This window comes from Trichechus manatus, unplaced genomic scaffold (genome assembly GCF_000243295.1).
Source record: "Trichechus manatus latirostris isolate Lorelei unplaced genomic scaffold, TriManLat1.0 scaffold00007, whole genome shotgun sequence".
Taxonomy (NCBI): Eukaryota; Metazoa; Chordata; class Mammalia; order Sirenia; family Trichechidae; genus Trichechus; species Trichechus manatus.
In genome coordinates, this window is record NW_004443943.1 from 15,597,525 (window position 1) to 15,612,852 (window position 15,328).

The 15,328-nt window shown below is 41.7% G+C and overlaps 1 protein-coding gene across 3 annotated transcripts in view; it reads left to right on the forward strand.

The window, feature by feature from the left end:
* Positions 1-6,473: 6,473 nt before the first annotated feature.
* Positions 6,474-15,328, forward strand: part of STAMBPL1 (STAM binding protein like 1) — a 46,065-nt gene continuing 37,210 nt past the window's right edge. The window contains exon 1 of one of the 3 annotated variants that reach the window (XM_004369912.3): positions 6,474-6,998. The gene's annotated coding sequence lies outside the window, so the exon portion shown is untranslated. The remainder of the gene's footprint in view (positions 6,999-15,328) is intronic. The other 2 variants (XM_023739806.1, XM_023739825.1) reach the window with 2 other exon arrangements.

Here is a 15,328-nt window from a genome sequence, read left to right on the forward strand (position 1 = left end):
TTTAATTATCAGTCTTCTCTGTGAAATAATATGACTGTCCTTCCTTCCTTCCCTCCCTCCCTCCTTCCTTCCTTCCTTTCTTCCTCAAACATTTATTATGTACCTATTAGGGATGATACACTGTTAGAGATACAATCTCATATTTATCTATCAGTTCTGTTTATTTTTAATTATTAAATATTTCTTTTTCCTAAATAAAAGCAAAGCATGCCTATTATAGAAAAATTTTAAAATACAGTGAAGAATAAAGATCAAACCAAAACCAAACATACTGCCATTGAGTTGATTCTGACTAACAGCAATCCTATAGGACAGAGTAGAACCGCCCCATAGGGTTTCCAAGGCTGTAATCTTTACAGAAGCAGACTGCCACATCTTTCTCTCACAGAGCAGCTGGTGGGTTTCAACTGCCAAACTTTTGGTTAGCAGCTAAATGCTTTAACCATTGCAATATCAGGGTTTCTCCAAAGAATAAAGAAGGAGCTTATAAATGCCCATCACTTACTCTCAAGGGGATAATTTTAATAAATTTACCCAGATATTTTCCTGTATTTTTACGTGTAAAAATGACATGGCATCAGACCTCTAACCTCAGGTGGAGAGAAAATCAGTATCAGCATCATCCCAAAGCTGATTTCCATGAGGTGGAAGTCAGCTGTACCTCCACTCTCCAACCCTTTTTACCAATTCTGACACCAGCTGTCCTTCTCAGGGCACTCTCTACTTCTCTGCTGGGTTTGATAATTTGTTGTAATGGCCACACAGAACTCACAAAACCATATTCACAATTATGGGGTTAATTAGGGAAATAACAGGTTACAATTCAGGATCAGGATCAACTTGAAAGTAACAGGAACAACTCAGGATACAGTTCTTCAATCAGGACAGCTTCTTCTCTGCCACCGGGTCCTGCTCGGGCCTGGCCTCTCGCCCTCGCCCTCGGCCCCTCTGTGGCCTAGCCTCTGCCCTTCTCAGGCAAGAGTTACAAAGTTCTTTAGCTCCGCAGAAAAGTGCCCAGGGGCACTTCACTCTGCCATGAAGCCTCCTGTGCAAAGGTGCTCAGCTCTTTCATTCTGTGGGTCAGCAAGCCCACTGTAGCCACCTCTCTCCATGGGCTGGAAAGCCCATGCACAATCTCATGCCAAGCTCCCGGTTCTGCTGCCACTGTTTCTCTGCTGCTGGACTCTGCCATGCTTGCTGTCCCTTCTTGCCACACACTCTCTCTCTGTCTTCCATGTTACAGCTCTCTCTGTCTCCCCAGTCTAGGAGGTGCTCAGCACAGGGACCCTGGGTCCAATGGACGTGCTCTGCCCTGGCTCTTCTTCCTGATGGTAGTGAGGTCCCCCTTTAGTCTCTGCGATTAGCTCCTGAGCCCTGGTGGTGCAGTGGTTAAGCATTCAACTGCTAACCAAAAAGATCAGCAGTTTGAATCCACCAACTGATCCTTGGAAACCCTATGGGGCAGTTCTACTTTGTCCTATAGGGTCACTATGAATCAGAATCAACTTGACGGCAAAGGGTTAACTCTAGCAGGACGACAAAACTGACCGATCCCCTCATTCGGGTTCCATATACTTTATCTGCATAGTCCTACCCCTGCAAGTGTTCCAGGAACCTTATTTGCATTAGCAAGTTGTCTAATCCTTTTGGTGTGCCACAAGTACTTTATTTGCATGGTCTCACACAATCATTTTGTGGGAGTTACAAGACCATGTCTAGAAGGGCCATATAGAAGCAATTCACTGCACCACATTACCTACTTGAGATTACATGTCTATGCAATTTTGTATCCTTTTTTGCTTAACATTGTATCACAAGCAGTTTCAATGTCATTGAAAACCCAACATAAACATCATTTTAATGCCCAAAGTTGTATTTTAGTTACTATCAATAACACTGTAATAAATATCTCCATGGAGAAATATTTTTGCTCATTTCAGATTTCCTTAGGATAGATTCCTTCCTGACACTGGAATTACTCCGAAAAAAAAGTGTCAACATTTTACAGCTTTTGTTAACATATTGGCAAATTTCTTTTACTATAATGTATCAAAATCACACTACTAGATTTGAGGGCCTATTTCACTGCACTCTTACCAGTATTGAAAGCAATGTTCATTTATAAGTAATTTTTGCTAATATGATTGGTAAGGTTAAAAAAAATCTTATCTTCTTAAAACGTTGCATTTTTTATTAATAATGAGATTGAATCTTTAAAAGTGCAGGTAAAATTATAGATCCCTTTAAAATTCTTCAAGCTAAAAGTTATGGAAATACATATGTGTCAGCTCTTTCATTAACTCAATTAATGAAAGGGAAGCAGAGCTTGGAGCTCCCCAAAAGTCACTCTATCAGTCAGAGTTCTTGGTGACAAACTGAAACTAATTCTGACTAACTTAATCAGAAGAGAAATCCTGGAAGGCTGCCAGGTAAAGAAACAGAAAGGCTAGAGAACCAGGTTCATCAAACAGGCAAGGAAGCTTGGCAGTTGGAATCAGAACAGAGGTCACACCACACAAACAGCCCACTAGGATACCACTCGTACTGCCACTGGACACTATCACCTATCACCTTGGCACTGCTGTCCATAGACACAGAAGCCACTTCACAGTGAGTGGAATTAATTCTAAATGTGTCTTCTTTGAATCACAGACTCTAGAGTGAAAGATCTGGACAGGAGCCTCTGACTGACTGAACTTAGGTCATGAGATGGTACACCAGCTGCCAGGGGGCAGGGACACTAAGTGCTGGGACATTTTTGGCTTTTATGAGGGTTTGGATGCCATGTAGTCAGACCATGATCAACAACCACTGTAATTATGTATATGAAATATTTTGTTTCATAATAGGAATCTGGTTAACCTTTTTAATTATCTCTGAATTTTAGATTGCCCAGAAGGATATGAGATTATCTTGTCCAGAACTATAAACTTAAATGTCTACCAGAGCCTCGAGTGTCAGTGGGGTGGGGTGTATGGGAGTAGTGGCGACTGTAGAAAACTGAAGAGCAACCTCCCAGTCTAAAGGGGGCATCTGCTACTTGGCTCCCGCTGATGATTGCCAGACCCCACCATGGACCAAATGTTGTGAGATCCTCCAATTTTTCAGAAGATGCCAAAAGTTTGAATTTTTGTGTAATTCCCTGATTTTAAAATTTGGAACCAAATTCAAAATTAGAAAAACAACACCACTGCTTCTTAAAAATCAAGGTTACAGGCTGCCAGATTATAACCTCCAATAGTCAAGCCCCCTCATTTAAAAAACCAGTGCATTTGGGGTCTTAAAAGCTTGTGAGCAGCCATCTAAGATACATCTATTGGTCCCATCCTGTCTGGAGCAAAGGAGAATGAAGAAAACCAAAGACACAAGGAAAACATTAGCACAAAAGACTACAGGACCACATGAACCACAGCCTCCACCAGCTTGAGCACAGAAGAACTAGATGGTGCCTGGCTAGCTCCACCGACCTCTCTTGACAAGGATCACAATAGAAGGTCCCGAACAAAGCAGGAGTAAGATGTAGACGAAAATTCAAATTCACAAAGAGACCAGACTTACTGGTCTGACAGAGACTAGAGCAGCCCCCGGATATCCTGCTAACTCAGAACTGAAGCCATTCCTGAAGCCCACTTTTCAGACAAAGATTAGACAGGTCTATAAAACAAAAAATAACACACGTGAGGGACGTACTTCCTAGTTCAATCAAATATACAAGATCACTTTGGTGAAGGGTAAGACAGTATACAATACCAGGGAAGCCAACACAACTTGTCCAAGGCAAGGTCATGAAAGCTCCATAGACACATCCAAACTCCCTGAGGGACTGAATTACTGGGCTAAGAGCTGTGGGGACCATGGTCTCAGGGAACATCTAGCTCAATCGGCATAACAGTTTATACAGAAAATGTTTTACCTTCTACTTTGGTGAGTAGCGTCTGGGGTCTTAAGAGCCTACGAGCAGCCATCTAAGATACTCCACTGGTCTCACCCCATCTGGAACAAGGGAGAATGAAGAAAACCAGAGACGCAAAGGAAAGATTGGTTCAAAGGACTAATGGACCACAACTACCACAGCCTCCACCAGACTGAGTCTAGCACAATTAGATGGTGCCTGGCTGCCACCACCGACTGCTCTGACAGGAATCACAATAGAGGGTCCCTGACAGAGCTGGAGATAAATGCAGAACAATTCTAACTCACAAAAAAAGACCAGACTTACTGGCCAGACAGAGACTGGAGAAACCCCAAGAGTATGGCTCCCGGACACCCTTTTAGCTCAGTAATGAAGTCACTCCCAAGGTTCAACCTACAGCCGAAGATTAGACAGGCCCATAAAATGAGGCTAAAGGGGCACACCAGCCCAGCAGCAAGGACTAGAAGGCAGGAGGAGATAGGAAAGCTGGAATAGGTAACCCAAGGTCAAGAAGGGGAGAGTGCCAACATGTCATGGGGTTGGTAACCTATGTCACAAAACAATGTGTGTACCAATTGCTTAATAAGAAGCTAGTTTGTTCTGTAAACCTTCATCTAAAGTACAATAAAAAAATCCATATATATACAAGACCAACTGGGCAACTCCTGCCCAAAAGCAAGATGAGAAGGCAGTAAGGGACAGGAAAACTGGAGGGATGGACACGGGGAATCCAAAGTGGAAAGTAGGAGAGTGCTGTCACATTGCGGTGATTGCAACCAACATCACAAAACAATGTGTATAAATTTTTGAATGAGAAACTAACTTGAGCTGTAAACTTTCACCTAATGCACAATAAAATTAAAAATAATAATACTAATAATGACCCTAGTAAATCGAAGAGGAGCCCTCGTGGCGAAACAGTTAAGCACTCAGCTGCTAACCAAATGGTTGTCATTCGAACCCACCCAGCTGCTCTGCAGGAGAAAGACCTGGCTATCTGAGTCCGAGAAGATTACAGCCAAGGAAACCCCGTGGGGCAGTTCTACTCTGTTACATGGGGTCACTACGAGTCGAAATCCACTCAAAAGCACCTAACAATGACAACAGTAAATTGGAGAAGCCAAGTGATCAGAAACCAAAAACAAAGTTCACAAGAACAAATAAATCTGGGGAAGAGAAACAAACTGTATTCCTTCAAGATGGTGATGAGATACCTATGGGTGAGTATTTTGTTTACTAGTGGTTCAATAATAGCAAACTTGGTCCTTTGGGGCTTCCCTAGTGAAGACTAGGGCCCATAAAAACTTTTGTGGCACTAAAGAACTGTTTGGTCTTTGCCTGTATTACTGCTATAAAATAGAAATAAGGTGGAAATATCCTGAATGTCCAACAGCAGAATGTTTAAATAATCTAAGGCATTGTTACTATAAAAAATAATATGCAGTTATTAGAAACTTGATTTCCCAAAACAAATACACAAATAAAAGACCCACAGTATTGTATTTTCTAAAAAAAAAAATGCATGAGATGAGGCCAGGTAAGGTGAAATGGCTGAGGGCAAACAGCTCAGTTGTGCCACAGCCAGGGCTGGAAGCCAGGTCTCCCAAGGAAAAGCCAAGGAGGAAAAGCTGATAATCCCACCACTCCATTCCGCAGTCACTTCTTTCACTTGGAGATAAATCCCCAAGCAAACTCAGGAAAACGGCCTGCAACAGTGTGTATAAAATGTTTATAAATTAATAGAGTCTGTCTAACCAACAGACACAGCTGTTGGGGTCAAACCAGAGTTTGAATTCTAGCTTCTATTACTTTCTAGGTGGGTGACCCAGGGCAAATTACTTATTCTTTGTGACTTAATTATGGAAATAATAAGAATACCTTTTATATGGCTGTGAAAAGGATGTCCCTGGGTGGAACAAACTGTGCAGCCATTGACTGCTAATGGAAAGGGTGGTGGTTTGAATTCACCCAGAGGCACCTCTGAAGAAAGGCCTGGTGATTTGCTTCTGAAGGGTCGCAGCTTTGAAAATCCGGTGGATTTTCTCTGCATACATGAGGTCGCCATGAGTTGAAACTGATTCCACAGCCATGGATTTGACTTTGGAAGAGGATAAAATGAGATTACGTGTGTACAGTGCCTGGCACAGTGCAGGCACATGGTAAACACCACAAATAATAATTATAATAACAATATAATAACATTAGGAAGATATTGTCTGCATTTCCCAAGTACACGAAGGTTGGAGGTCAAGGGTGTTTGACAGTGGGGGTAGTTTATGGATAAATCTTAAAGCCGAATTTCTGTTAGGAGGTATAAATGGGATTTTCGCCAATACCCTAACCTTCCCTCTACTCCAATGCCAGTGTCACAGCCAAATCCAGCTGCATCACTGCATACTTTGCAGGCTTCAAGGCGCCCACTCAGGTTGTTGGAGCGAAACTGATGGTGGAGAGAAGGGAGTGCCCAGGTGGATCCCTGGGCTGTGGGTGGGACCTGGCGGGTTTCACACCGGAAGGCCGCACCCAGCCGTTTTACTCTAGCGCTAGGCCATCCTCAGGGACATGCTTCCACCTGCGAGCTTTTTCTGCAGAATGCGGGAGGCCGCCCCCGCGGAGGAGGGGGCGGAGGCAGAGGCGGAGGCGGCACTTACCGGCCGGGGCTAGGGGAGGTCGGGACCAGCGCAGTAACAATTTCTTTTCCGGCGGCGGCAGCAGCAAAGGCTGCTTCAGTCTCGGGGGTCTGGCGGCCTGCGCGTGGGTTTGCGAGAGCGGGCGCTGTTTGCCCCCAGCGCTGGGAAGCCACCGCAGAGAGAAGGAAGAGGAGGAGAAGAGCAACGCACAGAGCCCGAGCGAGTGGAACTAGGCAAGCTCCATCGATCCACAGAGGAGACGGGGAGGCACGACCAAGGCAAGCGAGTGGGCGACTCCTCGCTAGGTGCCGGGATCACCCGGCTACAGTGCCTTCTAGCAAAAGCCACCGCGGCCGGGCAGCAGGGGCCACACGGATGCGAAGGCCACACGGCAGGCGCGGGGGCAGCCGCCGCAGTCGCCGTCCCACGCGGGCTCCAGACATTAGGGGTTGCTGGTGAGCAGACGCGCGCGCGCTCCGGCGCAGGCGAGTGTACACGCCGGGTGCGTGTGCCCGGCGCGTGTGCCCAGTGGGCCGCGCGCGTCGGCCCTCTTCCGAGAGCGGTGTCTGGTCTCGGACTTGCCCGGGGGAAGAAATGCTCTTGGCTGGCTGCTGGCTTCCTTCCTGTCAGGCGGGGAGTGGTCGCGGGCGTCTGGCTTTCCTCTGTGCACCTTCCAGCCGGCTTCTAGGGCTTAGTTTCACCTTGATGGGAAGGAAGGAAGCTACGGCTCCTGGTGGCAGGGCAGGACTCTAGCGGTGACTTATACGTGGGTGCGCGTGTGTGTTTCTGGTTCAGACTTGGGATGTAGCCTTGGAGATGATGTCAACTTTCAGAAGGGCCGCCGCACTTTCTTTGGTTTCGCGTGTTGTGCGGAAGGAGGGGTGCGAGTGTTGGAAAAACAGACGTCTTAAGCTAGATGGGTGTGTGGCGCGCCCTTTCAGATCCGGGTTTACTTTTATGCAGTTAATGAGCAACTCTAAGACGTTTCCTCTTGCCCTGAATAATTTTAGCTTTCACTGAAGGCCCCCAATGTAGTGGAATGTTACTAAATCATGTAATTTTCCAGAACTTTCTCTAAAACAACCCACACTGCTGATAGCCAAGAGCCTAAGGAACTGTAATTACTGAATTAAATATATATATATGGAAAAAACTAATTTTGGAGAAAGAACCTGATCTAGAGGACTGAATAAAATCAAGTGTTTAAAGGGGGGGTGGGGGTGGAGTTGTGGGAAGCAATGTTTGGTAGTAAGTAAAACACATCTTTCAAAGCAGCCCTAGTGAACACACTGCTTTCCAAACATCCTGCTATCGTTGAGAATAAAATGAAGTTCCAGGTTTCAAGGTGTTTCCAGAAATACAATGAATATCACTAGGATGCTAATTTATGATTTCATGATTCAAGTCCCTGTCAAGGTCAATGTGGCAGATTTATTGCAACAGATGAATTACACCTGAATGTTTGATTTCCTGTTCATAGTATTGGGGATAGTTTTCTATTGTTGTTTTGCACGCAGATTTAAAGCCTATTTTCTTTCCAGACCTTGTTTTAACAGGCAGTTTTATGCTTACTGGATGGATGCTAAACGGAACTTTAAAAATGTTCTCCCCAACTGGATTATAGTGGCCATTTCCTAGCTGCATTATCAATATCTCTGTTTATTTTTAATACAAGTTAATGTCTTTGAGCAGTAGGCCATTTTTGTTTACTGTTTGCTCCATTATAGCTTGTTCATTCAATAGCATGAAATGTTACTGGAATCTGCCTGGAAAATGAACTGGCTGCTTGTTTTCATTTCAAGCATATATACAGCAAATTGCCACTTGGGAATTTACTTTTGAATATACTTCAGCTATAATTTGTGTATCAGCTGGTCCTTGGGAATTTTGAGAAGAAACTTGATTTATGAAATCTTTTAAAATATAGGTACTAATAAATAATCAGGAAAGAATTCAAGTCCTTTACCCATATTGCAGCCTTAAAGGCCACTTTCTTGCCTGCGCTTGCTCTGTTTCATTGCCCATGGGAAGATGGAGGGAGGAGTAACAACGCTGGTGCCATGATAGTGCCGTCAGCAGAGAGATTTGTACAGAGTCAGTCACTTCCCTATTCCTTCTGCAGGGGAAGGGAAACAACAGCTGTCTCTTGGACTTGGTTCCTGAGAAGGACTCATAAAAATAGTTAAAGAATTGTTAATAATACCTCTTTTTCTTCTTTTATTATTGTGGCAAATATGTATATAACAAAACATTTACCATTTCAACATTCTTCACATATACAGTTTAGTCACATTATGTTCATCATGTTGTGTAACTATCACCACTCCTATTTCCAGATTTTTCTATCACCCTTAACAATGCTGGTAAAACAAACCCGTTGCCATCAAATCAATAGTGACTCATAGCAACCCTATAGGACAGGGTAGAACTGCCCCGTAGGGTTTTCAAGGAGCGGCTGGTGGATTCAAGCTGCCGACCTTTTGGCTAGTAGCTGAGCTCTTAACCACTGCGCCACCAGGGCTCTACCCTTAACAGTACTTACCTCTTAACTTCAGTACATAGGACTGATTTAAACTCGGTTTGATCAGACTTCTCCTTAAAGGACTCTTCCCAGGCCTACTTATAACTATAATCCAGGAAGTGGGGTTGCGTTTTACAGGGAAGAAGTCTAGTAGTCTTGCTCAAAAATATAAGGGAAAGAAGAAATGTGAGAGGAAATATATAGCTGCTGCCCAGGAAGTGGCCTTGCCTGCCTGGTGGATACATTAACCAATCAGAAACATTTTAATTAATCCACTAAATTTGTGATTCTGTCTAACATCAGCATTTTTTCTTGACCCTGTGAAAGTTTTATTGTTGTTATTAGTTGCCATCCAGTTGGTTTCAATCTACAGTAACCCCATGTGTTACAGAGTAGAATTGTTTCATAGGGTTTTCTATATAATATTAATGGAAACAGATCGCCAGGCCCTTTCTTCCGCAGTACCACTGGGTGGGTTTGAACTGCCAACCTTTAGGTTAGCAACTGAGCACAAACCATTTATGCCACCTAGGGACCTTTGAAGGTTTTAGAGGTGGCTTCAACTGAAACTATGAGAAATTACTCATGATCATCCCTGAAAATATTAGAGTCAGTTTTCTATTCCTTGGGGCAGATGGATCGCAGCTGCTCAATAAACGTTTGTGAAATGGATAACAATTCTAGAATATCTTTATCTTCCCAACCTAATTACATCATCTCTTGGAATACCGATTTTTCTTTTACAGCATAACTTCAATTCTAGAATATCTTTATCTTTCCAACCTAATTACATCATCTCTTGGAATACCAATTTTTCTTTTACAGCATAACTTCATAGGAGTCACCAGGCATTTAGTCAAATTGAAGCCCGTGATATAGTCATCTAAGAAGACCAATATCCTCAACTGAAGGAACAATAATAATTCCTCCAAAATAAAATAAAAACAAACAGAAACCATTGTACTGGTACCTATTGATTTGCTTATTCCATCTGTCTGAACATGTGAACTGTCCAACTGGATGTTTGAGTGTACATTCAGAAAATCTGAGTTGACATCAGAATGTTCAACTCAGGAATAGTCTGGATGTGGCTTTTGTCAGAAATTATTTGCATTTCTAAGCAAGTCAGATGAACTTCTAGTACAATCCTGCATCTCTTCATGCCAAGCAGAGAGGCCAGTTAAACATTTGGCAAATTACTAAACCTTCAAAGCACAGATAGTTTGATTTTCTCTCTAAATTTTAAAATAAATCCATGTTCATTTTGTCCATTGGTGTGGTTAGCTTAGAAGGATTAGACCGTTGGTTACTTAGTAACTTGCATTTATTAAAAGCAATCCCTTGATATAAGCACCATTAATTCCTATACATTGATTTGTTCTAGTTAAGCCTTTTAAGATACTCTTGGACATTGGTGCATTTTATGGTCTGGAATACTAAGGGTGTTATAGAGTCGCTGGGTAGGGCAAATGGTTAAGCATTGGATACTAATTGGAAGGTTGGTGGTTCAGACCCATCCAGAGGCACCTCAGGAGTAAGGCCTGTGATCTGCTACTGAAAGATCACCGTTTTGAAAACCCTATGGAGTACAAGTTCTGCTCTGGGTCATCATGAGTCAGAGTCAACTCAGCGACAGCTAACAATCACCACCTGCCCTCTTTTTTTTGCTTTAGTTCTGATTTTCCATCCTCAGTCATTAGAGGTTCTCCCTGTGACTCATGACCTAATTTTGGTATGAAAGATTAGAAAGCTGCCTGAAATTTGCCTGGATATTAACACTGTAGTGCTAATAATAATGCAAATTTCCTCTTTGATATTCTTCTCTTTATGTCCTTCTCCACTGGGGCTTGATAAATTTTGTTTCATTTTGAATAAAGATAAAATGAGATATGTAGACACTATTTTTCCTCCACTGGACTGTGTCAAAAGAATAAAAAAAGAATTGCTTATCACTGTTCTGAAGTAACACAAACATTGCTATTTTCTGCATAATGAAACGTGGCCATTTATATCAAGTATGTATTTGATAAGTAGGCACTTGAGCGCTTGAACTAGAGTTAAAGACATGTTCCCCCATGTCCTGTGAAGGTCCTTGAAAGCCAAGAGGGTGACTGACATTTTGATTTGCTGTGGTAGACAATTGTAGGTCCCTTGAAAAGGAGTAAGTGATGAAAGCATCTTTTTGGAAGAGTACAGTTGGGTGGGAGTAGATTAAGTAGAAGCAGGGCATGGATGCAACAGTCTCATGTAAGATAATGACAGCCTGAAATAGGATCGCAGGGACACTGATGATGATAGAGAAGGGAAAACTTGAGGCAGTCAGACATCAGGAGTCTTTATGTGGGACAGGGAACAAAAACATATGGCACAAGTCTGTTCACTAACATGTTCCATGCCCACAGCAGACATCACTAGTCGATCACAGCATACGTTCCTGCTGAGTCCTGGTGCAATCTGAGAATCTTGTAACCATTTGCCAAATATTTTTGAACAAATATTAGTTATTGAACATGTGCTCTATGTCAGGCACTGTGCTAATCCTTAACAGATGTTACCCAAGGATGATGGAGTGGTTAGGAACATGAGTACTTTTTCCCACTTACCAGTTGTGTATCCTAAGACAAGTTACTAACTTCTCTGAGCCTCAGTTTTCTCATCTTTCTGTTCCCTCTGTTTCTATCTCAGGGTTTGTGGGAGGATTAAATAAATAAATAGGTGTAAAAGAAAAGTGCTTAGAATAGCATTTGGCACAAAGTAAGTGTTGTTTGTTACTGTTATTAAAATATTTAAAAATGGATTTTTTTTCCTAGCACAAGTGACATATACAACACATACTCATATGTAACATTTCTCCTTATACCCAATGATACTGTGCTGGAAATAGGGAGAATTTGTCTCCCTAATAGAATTTATCAGACTTGGGGGCAGGTGTCAGTAGTCTGAAAAATTTGTACGTCGTCCACCTCTCTTCATGCTGCAAGATGCTGATACATCTTCCTATCCATGAGTGTGGTGGTTTGATGATGATATTTCAAACCATTTTTATTCAGAATATTTAATAGAGTAATGGCAGAATAAATTTTAGCTGTTCTTTTGACTTACCGAAGTACTTGCATCTCATTATAAAAGGCCAGATTTTAATTATAGGTGAGAAAACTACTCTACCAACAAAAAATAGAAAATTGTTAATTCCTTCAGAGCTTCCTTAGGATGGAATATGCCCTAACTGATTTCAATATTTTAACATTATTATATGAATCCTTGTAACTCTTTGTTCTGTTAAATAGCTTTCAGAAATCTATATTGTTTTTTTCTAAGAAAGCAAAACTTTTTCTTCATCTGGTATAAAGTTTATGGGTAAAACCTGCACTCTTTAGTTGAAGAAAAAATTTTAAATCTCATTTCAAAAATATATTCTGCCTCTTTTCGTTTACCCTTTTGTGTAAATTACACATTTAATTATGGAACTAATGTTAAATTCCTTTTAAAGAAACAGTTTTGTAATTTCATGACTTTCAACTTGGTGAAGGATGACAGAATTTGAGATCTGGTGAATTTGGTGGGGGTTTTTGTTTTTCAGTTTTTGCTGTACTTGTACCAATGGCATCACAGTAATTGAACAGAAGATTCAGTAAAGATTTATACGAGAGATAATTGTTAAGGGACCTGTCATGAATTACTGACTTTGATTGTTTGACTTTATGACCCTCTGTGTTAATTTGAAAGCAGGAGACCGGAGATGACTCATCTTTAACCCTTCCTGTCCCCACAAGAACATTGCCTGACTGTTTTGCATTTGTCTTTGCTCAGAGAATTTCCATTGTGAGTCTCCTTTGAGAGTGCTTCATTTCAAAGTGGAGTGAATCAAATGTGCACCTTTTAATTAAAGGTGGGGTGGGAGGGGGGGAGGTAACTGCAGTCCGGAGTAGTGATTATGGTTACATTCGGCTTGTCTGAAGGCCCTGTGATTGTATGTATCATGCCCCTAGGGCCATGTCTTTTAACACTGGGAATGTGCATTTCAACTGAGAAGGAGCATAGAGAGGCCTTTATGCCTCTGGTTCATCCTTCAATCTTCTGGTGGATTGATTAGTTTTTTGGTTTTTGTTTTTCCCCTATCTGTTTTATCCTTTAAAAAGTTGGTTTATAAATTGGTCCACAAGATAAGTTTTTTTTTTTTTTTACAGTAGGAACAAACTGACTTGGTAATGGAATGAGATTTGAAAAGGGAGGCCTGGGGTAAGCCCTTCATATGTTCATATTCCTGTTCAAATGAGGCAGAAAAACTGCTTACAGAATCAATATTGTAATTTAAGCCAAAAAAAGGAAAATCAATTGGCATCATTGGTGAGTATGGCACTTGGTTTTTCCAATTAATGAAAAATTCAAAAAATTAAAATTGGATCTTGAAAGAAATGTAAGTAACCATCATACTCTTATGGCATAGCTATTTTTCTTTTGTGAAGAAAAGTGACAAGGGCAGTGCTTTTCAAGCCAGCCTCAAAAAAATAAAATATCCTCTACCCTACCTCTATAGATTACTATTCAGTAGGTTTGGTTGGGGTCCGGGGGTCTTCATTTTAACAACCTTCTCAGAGGATTCTGATACAGGTGTGATCGGTAAACCACACTTAGAGAAAAACCTATTTAAGAGCTAATTTTATATTTGGATTCTTGGCTTCTATTTTTATATTTTGTTCACTTAATCCTGATTTTCATAGACGTTTTTACATAATCGTGTTGCTGTGGAGTTTTTATAATGGCAGGGTATACCACATTTCATTTTCTCAATACCTGCTTTTTTCATAATTTATTTGTTTGTTGTTGTTGAGAATATACACAGCAAAAACATACACCAATTCAAGTTTCTGCGTATACTCTTCAGTGACATTGATTACATTCTTTGAGTTGTGCAACCACGCTCAGCTCATCCTCCTTCTCTGATTGTTCTTCCCCCATTAACATAAACTCACTGCCCCCAAGGTTGCTAGCTAATCTTTCAAGTTGTCAGTTTGATCCCATATAGATGGTAAAAGAGCATAATGCTCAAGGCAGACATATTTTTTTTACTAGTTAAGCAAAACTTTGGTTTGGTTTTAGGAAGACTTCAGGAGATGTTTTTGGTTTAAGGTTAATAACTGCTTTTTGATGAAAGGAACCAGAAAACCACAGGGTTGGAGGGAATTTTTAGAGATAATTATCATACATCCTTCTGAGTGGCAAATACATGGACAGAGCTTGATCAGAGGGAAGTAGGAGAAGACTTATGTTGAGGAACAGTGGAAAACAAAGTCTGATAATACCGGCGAAGGGAGAGGGGTCAGATCATAGAGGGCAAGCATTAGGTTACCGCTGTACAGTTCTGAGCAGGGGACTTACGTGATGCAAACAAGGGTTAACACCTGAGCCAGGGGTACACAGTTCCTGGTCCAGAAACCGAGGTTAAAGCAGGCCGGTTCGTCACCAGAAAGGCAGAGAGAGAGCAAGGGTGAGGACTTGGGACTCCAAATCTGGCAGGGTTGACTTTGAAGCGTTCATGCAGCAGAGCTCTCCAACTCTGTGCTCTTGAAGGTCTGTAACCTATAAATTGCTCTTTCCAGCAACTGTTTTTTAACGTCAGTAACCATCAGGCCTCCCAGCGCAACCATCAGGCCAGACCAGCCCCTCTGGATTTTGAAAGTGCTTGTATAATGATTGTAACCTCTAACTACCTTAATCATATGGCAAGGCAGGGAGGGCGCCATTATTCTCACTTTAGACAGAAGAAACAGACTGAGAGAGTGAAGTAAGTTATCAAAATTCGGACATCTAAAAACTGGCAGGGCTAGCAGAATGTAAATTCCACAAGATTAGATACGTCTGTCTCTTTGCCCACCATTTTATCACTAACTGCTAGCACAGAGTACGAGCTTAATAAATGTCAGATGAATTAATGAATTTGTTTGCTAGCAGTATTTGTGGGAAAGATGTATTTAATCTTGGAACATATTGAGTGAACCATCATGGAAATGGATGGAGGATATTTAAAAGCACAGTTGAAGCCATGAAAAAATCTGTACCACAGAATTAAGTTATGTTCAGAGAAAAGACAGAAAATTAATAGTTGGGATGCAAGGGAAGGAAGAGGGAGGAAAAAGAAAACTCCTTAAGTTTTTAGAGACCAAGGCAGGAGTTAAGTAGGCAATATTCCACGGATCAAACTCAGGCACTTAAGTTATTTGTAACTGTCTTATTGTTAGTTGCTGTGGAGGTGGCTAGTACTCA